The following is a 7542-nucleotide window of genomic DNA, read 5'->3' as shown; positions in this document are numbered from 1 at the left end:
CATATACACTTAGTCATCATCGCCATGCAATATTCGCAAGGATAAGGGTATTCTCTAACGTATATCGATCGTTTTCCGCGTTGGCCCAATGCCATTCCTATCGCCGATATGGCTTCGGCCCTCCTTTCTACCTGGACATCTCGTTTCGGCGTACCTTTGAAAATTACTTCTGATCCAGGACGTCAATTCGAATCGCGTTTATTCGAGGAATTATGCCGGTTGCTCGGCGTCAAACATCTGCGTACAACGGCCTACCATCCAGCGTCTATCGGGATGGTAGAACGCCGACACAGACAACTAAAGGCGGCGATTAAATACCACGACACGTGCAACTGGGTCGGAATTCTGCCAATCGTCTTATTAGGTATCAGAACCGCGATAATGGAGGACCTAAACGCAACGCGGCCGAAATGATTTACGGCACCGGCATACGTCTGCCGTCGGAATTCTTTTTGCCAACTAGTCAACGGGCCAACTCGGAATACGCGAATCGGCTAAGAGAACGTATGGAGAGGGTGAGACCACACCCGGTTACGCGTCATGGCGAAAAGAAAACTTTCATTTTCAGAGAATTAGAGACGTCGCCATATGTATTCATGCGCCATGGCGCGATTGGAGGACCATTACATCCGCCGTAAGATGGACGTATAAAGTTATACAGAGAGGGGATGAGACATATACGGTAAAAATAAATAATCGCGACGTAACGGTTTCCGTAGATCGGTTGAAGCCCGCGTTCGTCATTCCCGAAGACATCGAGCAAGGAACCGCCGAGACTCGCAACGTGCTAATTTCGGTAGAGCAAACGAATGTTCGCGACGAAAGCGGTGTGGACCCCAATAACAAAACGACGAACGAAGAAAATACCAGGAATAGATACGTTACGCGGTCTGGGCGAACTGTCCGATTTCCCGATCGCCTTCAGGCAGGTTTCGGATAAGCGTTAGGAATCGGCGAACGTCCACACCGCTTTGTAATATTTATATATTCTTTTAATTATGTAGAGTTATCACTGGAAAGGGGTACTGTAGCGCCACGGATCACGGAGCTTTCCAACGGCTTCGTGAAACAAAGCGCTACGTCGTTAAAGCGCAACACGACGTGCTCAATCCGTCATCGACATCTTCGCGCTCCTTCCGCCGAATTTCTCGGAGGAGCATACTCGTGCCAGCCGCGGCGACACATCTAATGAATACACTCTAGTGGGGATGTCGATGGGCAACGAAGGGAAGAATCATTTCGATCTGAGAAAAAAACGGACATTTTACCGCGAGCCGCGAAGCGCGTAGGGTGAAAGAAAACGAGTCAGCTATCGGTTGTTACGTTCTTGTTTGATTGAATTAATTTTAAACAGTTGAATTCGCAAGATTTTTTTTTTATTTATTTATTTTAATTTTTATTTGTTTTTTGTGTTGTTTTAATTTATTTTAATTCAATTTAGCTCGATTTATACGGTAGTTGCTGCCACCAGAAATAGTCTAAGGACTATTTCGATTGGAGAAATTTCTTTCGATTGTTTATTAATTGATTATTCGCTCGGTAGCGTTAATTAATATTCAGGCTACTGATAATTAGTTTCCACGTTTCTGCTAACCTGCTATGCGCAGGGATACTGGCACGGGAGAGGATTAAAGTTGTATGCAATGGATATTTGTCCTCGTTGAACGGATCGAATCGCTTAAGTAGCTATTCACATATATATATATATATATATATATATATATATTTTAATAATTGGTGATAAGTAGACTGGATTCAGTTCCCGGATGTGCCGAAATTGTCAGAGTAAAAGAAAATTTTACAAAATTGAGTTCTTACCTTGTAAAGTAGGTTGCGTCAGGGGCCATCACCTTGTAATGGTCGTTGGAGGTTTAATTATTCAACTCGGGTATAACCTTTTATCGAATTTCTACTTTATTTATTTATTTATTTATTTATTTTGATAAGCACTTACAAATATCTAACCGGATTAATATCGCAATTTTATTTTAACAACGAAAATGAGGACTTTAAGAATCTCTAACTCGCTCGCGACTCTCCCTCTTTTTCTTTATTTTATAATGAATGGCTAAAGACCGTCGAGACGCTAAGTGTTGATGAACGTTATGATGAGCTTACGCCGTAAGAAATTACAATGGAATGAGAGTTGACAACAAAATAATAAGCCGAAACGTAACGTACAATTAGCGACAAAATACTGGAATGAGAATCTAACGTACAATTAGCGACAAAATACTGGAATGAGGATCTTGCTCTATGTTGCTACGCTTATTTATAATGCCATCCCCCACGGGGTGGTGGTCCACTGGGGGTATGCTTCCGTGGGAATCGGGACGTTGCAGTTTTGGGTTTCCTGAGATCGTACGTGAGAGAATGTGAATTCTGTAATCGTTGATGTCTCCTTTGCTTCGTTATCTTGTCTTTTAACTTCCAGATTCCCATCGGTCCTATTTTCTGCTGAGGTAGCGTCTAGGAGACTTGAAGGGGTCCATGCTGATCTAGTCTTTTCTCGAGAATTTTTATGTGATTTCTGTGCGAATAATTTTTGTTCTTTGGCGTGTGGAAGGGCCGGTGGCTGGAGTCTCATTATTATATCGACATTTGCTCGGGCAACACGCGTAGTCCGCTGTTCTCCCAAAACGAGGTCCTCCTCCTTCGAGTTATTTTACGTAAGTTTGGTTCGAGTGGATATTTGCATATTATGGTTGTTTTCGTGATTTTGATCTCTTTTCCTTTTTTTGTGTTGTTTCATTAGGCTTCGGTGATTGACGTTCGAACAATGTTTGTGGAGGCGCTTCTATCGGAGGTTCTCACGCAGATTTCCATGGTGCGTATTTTATCTTGTTTTTTTTTTGTCCGTTTAATTCGTCCTGTTTTGTTCGATTTAAGCGGTGTTGTGTCGTTTCAGCACAAGAGAAAGAGGAATTCCGAAGAACCCGTGGGCGACTCGGAAAGACCCCTCAAACGCATGCGGCGTTGTGATGAACCACAAGTATCAGTGTGGTCGGAGGATCTTTCCGACATCGATCCGGAGCCCGTGGATTTCCCGTCGGAATTGAATTTTGACAGTCTTGCAGATGGGAGTTTCTCCGATGTAGAGACCGTCGTGTTGGAGTGGGAACCCCCTCTGGTTGAAGCTATTGACACTGATCGTTGTGTGAAAGTTCGTTTTGCCGACGAAATTCCGGTAGAGGTTTTGGAGGCACATCTTCGTCACCATGCTTCTGGGAGAAAGGGAATTTCCCCTGTTGTGCGTTATTGGTGTATGTGTAAATTCAGCGAACTTTGCCCTGGAGCTCCTTGCTTCAATTTTGATTTAGTCTAACTGATTGTTTTGGATATATATATATATATATATATATATATATATATATATATATATATATATATATATATATATATATATATATATATGTCGGAGATGAAAGGAAAGCCGAAGCCGTTCCTTGGAAATTTTGGGAACATCTTCTAGTAGTCTAGCCCGGATTTTATCATAGCTGTAATTGTTCGAGATTTGTGATATCAAGTTTGGGTTCGAGGCGACAATTGGTCGCCGAACGTAGCCACGGTCACGGGATGGATGTTTTATCTAACGGAGGTCTGGAGTGGTTGTATGTGTTCTCCGAGAAATGTGGTTGTGGCGGCATGCGACCTCGAGAGCGGGCCTAGCCACGTGTGATGTTGCCTCGGAGGTGCCGATGCAATGGGACATACATTGTATTAGTAATCAAAACTCCAGGCAGAAACTGCCTAGCAACGGCGTTTGGAACTTTCTCGATGCTTCCAACGAGTGTGCCTTTCAACGGCGTTTGGAACCTTCTCGATGCTTCCAAACGGGTATAGAAAACAAAATGCAATCGTACAGGGAGAAAAATCTCCACGAGACTGGCATTCGTCTTATGACTGCTTTAGAGAGGGACACGTCGTGTTTCTGTGCTTAAGATCAGTCTACGCTTAGTAAGGAGTCATCCCGTTGATCGTGGATTCGTTTGAACTCAAATTATTGTTTATAACGATTATTAACTTATTGTTTGTAAACCATATTATTCATTGAACTTACTATCCGTTAAACGTATTATTCATTAGCTTTATTATCTGTTAGACTTACTAACCGTTCAACTTATTATCCACTAACTTTATTATTTGCTTAATTTATTATTCGTTCAATATATCTTTCGCTAACTTCATTATTTGTTAAGTTTATTATTCTCTAGACTTATTATTTGTTAATCTTTGTAATAGACTTGTGTATACGTGAAAATATAATCTTAGTTGTGTTAAACAATGGATAACTCACGTGAAGAATTGCCACGCGCCCAAAATTCCAATCTCACCCCGACATCAGAAGTGGGATCAGTGCCGATTATGCCAATGCAAGAACGTGCGGCCATCGTGCGCGAGTTAAGTCAGACGCTGGCGCCGAAGTCAAGTGTGGAACCTAAGAACATCGTGCTACCACGTTTTAACCCCGCTATCGCGGGCGCCGATCCAGCCGCATGGTGCTCGACTGTGGACCTGCTTATGAAGGGTAATCCTCTGCAAGACAGTGCACTAGTTTCTGTTTTAAATAGTGCTCTAGAGGGTCGTGCAGCGCATTGGCTCACGCAGGTAGTGACCGGCGAAGGGCTTACCTGGCCAACGTTTAGGAAACTTTTCGTTACACGTTTTGGTAGCAAAGATACGGCAACCTCGACGCTAATGAAGACGCTCAGGGAACCACCACAAGAGGACGAAAACATGGCTGCGTACGCCATCCGTCTCCGTTCCCTGCTGGAGACGAAGTGGCAAAATGCCACTACGGCTGAAGTAATCAACGCTACCGTTCTTTGTCACCTGAGCTCACGGGATCAGCGCATCGAAGAGATAGCAGCTATGAAAGATATCAAGACCAAGGACCAATTTTTAGACGAAATGAGAGCTACTGCTTTCGCGAAGAGGCCCGTATTTTCGACGAGCGACACCTCCACGGGCCCTGAAACCAAAAGACACAAGCCGTCGGCCCACCACGTGAAGTGCCTCTACTGTGGTAAACACGGACACAGAATAGCGGAGTGCCGCAGTAGGATACAGAAAGAGCAGCGAGGAAATACACAACGCCCGGAAGGAAGACGACCGGCAACATCGCCCCAGGTGGTTTGCTTCAAGTGTAAGGCGGAGGGCCATATCGCACCTGATTGTCCGCTACTGCAGCACAGAAAACCCGGCTCCAAGAACGAACGACGAGTCGACTCCTGCATGGTGGAGTCTCCAGCTGGTAGTTTAAGTCATCTGGGTGAGTCGTACCCATTTTGTTTCGATTCCGGAGCCGAATGCTCGTTGATTAAAAAATCTATATCTTCGAAATTTTCTGGCAAAACAAACGACTGATGTAGTAGTAATGCGAGGTATAGGAAATACTTGTGTTAACAGTACATTTCAGATCTTGTCCACTGTATGTATTAACGGTTTTACACTGGAGATGACTTTTCATGTCCTTGCCGATAGCTACTTAAAATACGATATCATGATTGGTCGTGAAATTTTGAGCCAAGGTTTTGACGTGAATATTACACGAAATAGCGTCGATATTTGCAAGACAAAAATGGTTAACGCCTGTAGCATAGTCGCGGAAGATGCGGTCAACATTAACGAGATCAACACTGATGTAGTTGGTAACGACAAAGATCGATTGATCTCTGTTCTCGAAAAATTCAAAGAGTCATTTATTACGGGTTTCCCGCGGACGCGTGTGAGTACGGGCCAGTTAGAAATTCGGTTGATTGACCCTAATGTCACCGTACAGAGAAGTCCTTACAGACTTAGCGGGGAAGAGCGGAGAATAGTGCGCGAACGGATAAGTGAACTGATTAGGGCAAAAATTGTAAAACCTAGTAATTCGCCGTTCGCGAGCCCCATGTTACTCGTGAAGAAGAAGGACGGATCGGACAGATTGCGCGTAGATTTCCGGGCGCTAAATAAAAACACGGTCGCGGATCGGTATCCCTTACCCCTTATTGCTGATCAAATCGTGAGATTGCAGAGTGCGAGATACTTCATTAGCTTGGACATGGCCAGTGGATTCCATCAGATCCCTATTCACCCTAACTCCACTGAATATACAGCGTTCGTCACCCCCGACGGTCAGTACGAATATGTAACGATGCCGTTTGGGTTGAAAAATGCACCAGCCGTTTTCCAGAGAGCCATTTTCAAAGCCTTAGGCGACCTTGCTTATTCATATGTCGTAGTTTACTTGGATGACGTCTTAATTATCGCTGACTCGGTAGATCAAGCCCTAGAACGATTGAACATCGTATTAGATACCCTTATAAAAGCCGAACTACATCCCATACCTAAGACCAGCATACCTTGGCACACGGTTCACATGGACATCACGGGAAAACTAAGTGGTAAAAACGACTCGAAGGAATATGTCGTTGTGCTGGTCGACGCCTTCACCAAGTTCGTATATTTGCACCATACCCGTAAGATAGACTCCCTAAATACCATTAAAGCGCTTAAGTCCGCTATATTTTTATTCGGTAACCCCTGCCGGGTAATAGCGGACCAGGAGAGATGCTTTACGGGTAAAGATTTCCAAAGTTTCTGTCAAGATAGGCACATTAAACTCCACTTAATAGCAACCGGTGCTAGTAGGGCCAATGGACAAGTAGAGCGTACTATGAGCACCCTAAAAAATATGTTTTCGACGGTAGAAACGACCGGGCGAACGTGGCAAGACGCGATTGGCGAGATACAGTTAGCCTTGAATTGCACCACCAATCGTGTAACTAAGTCAAGTCCTCTGGAGTTATTAATTGGCAAGGCAGCAAGGCCCTACGGTTTAACGTTGTCTGATAGTGTCGAGGAAAAGGAAGTAGACATCTCCAGTGTAAGACAACAGGCGATACGGAACATGGAGACTTGCGCTAGCTATGATAAAGACAGGTTCGACAAAACGAAAGCCAAGATAGTTAGGTTTAACCTTGGTGACTTTGTGTTACGAAAAAATGAGGAAAGGAACCAAACGAAGTTGGACCCGAAATTCAGGGGTCCATTCGTGATAGCAGAGATTTTGGAAGGGGACCGATATACATTAAAGACCTTAGACGGTAAACGGACATACAAGGACAGACATGACAAACTAAGAAAAATGCCAAATAGTTGCGTTCCTGATGAGTTGGACGTCTGCGACGATGACAGCGATGGTGATAATAACGATGCGAGTACACGGACCTCAGAGGATCATTAATACCACGTCGTGGTCGTACACCCAGTGTGGTGCTCTGCGCGTTCGTAATGCGTCCACTGTGACCCTCTGCGCCTTAGTAATACACCCAGTGTGGTGCTGTGCGCGTTCGTAATACGTCCAGTGAGATGCTCTGCGCGTTCGTAATACGTCCACTGTGACCCTCTGCGCCTTAGTAATACACCCAGTGTGGTGCTGTGCGCGTTTGTAATACGTCCAGTGAGATGCTCTGCGCGTTCGTAATACGTCCACTGTGACCCTCTGCGCCTTAGTAATACACCCAGTGTGGTGCTGTGCGCGTTCGTAATACGTCC

Source organism: Bombus flavifrons, unplaced genomic scaffold, assembly GCF_040668555.2.
Source record: "Bombus flavifrons isolate JBK064 unplaced genomic scaffold, iyBomFlav1_principal scaffold0021, whole genome shotgun sequence".
Taxonomy (NCBI): Eukaryota; Metazoa; Arthropoda; class Insecta; order Hymenoptera; family Apidae; genus Bombus; species Bombus flavifrons.
Note: the sequence above shows the minus strand (reverse complement) of the source record.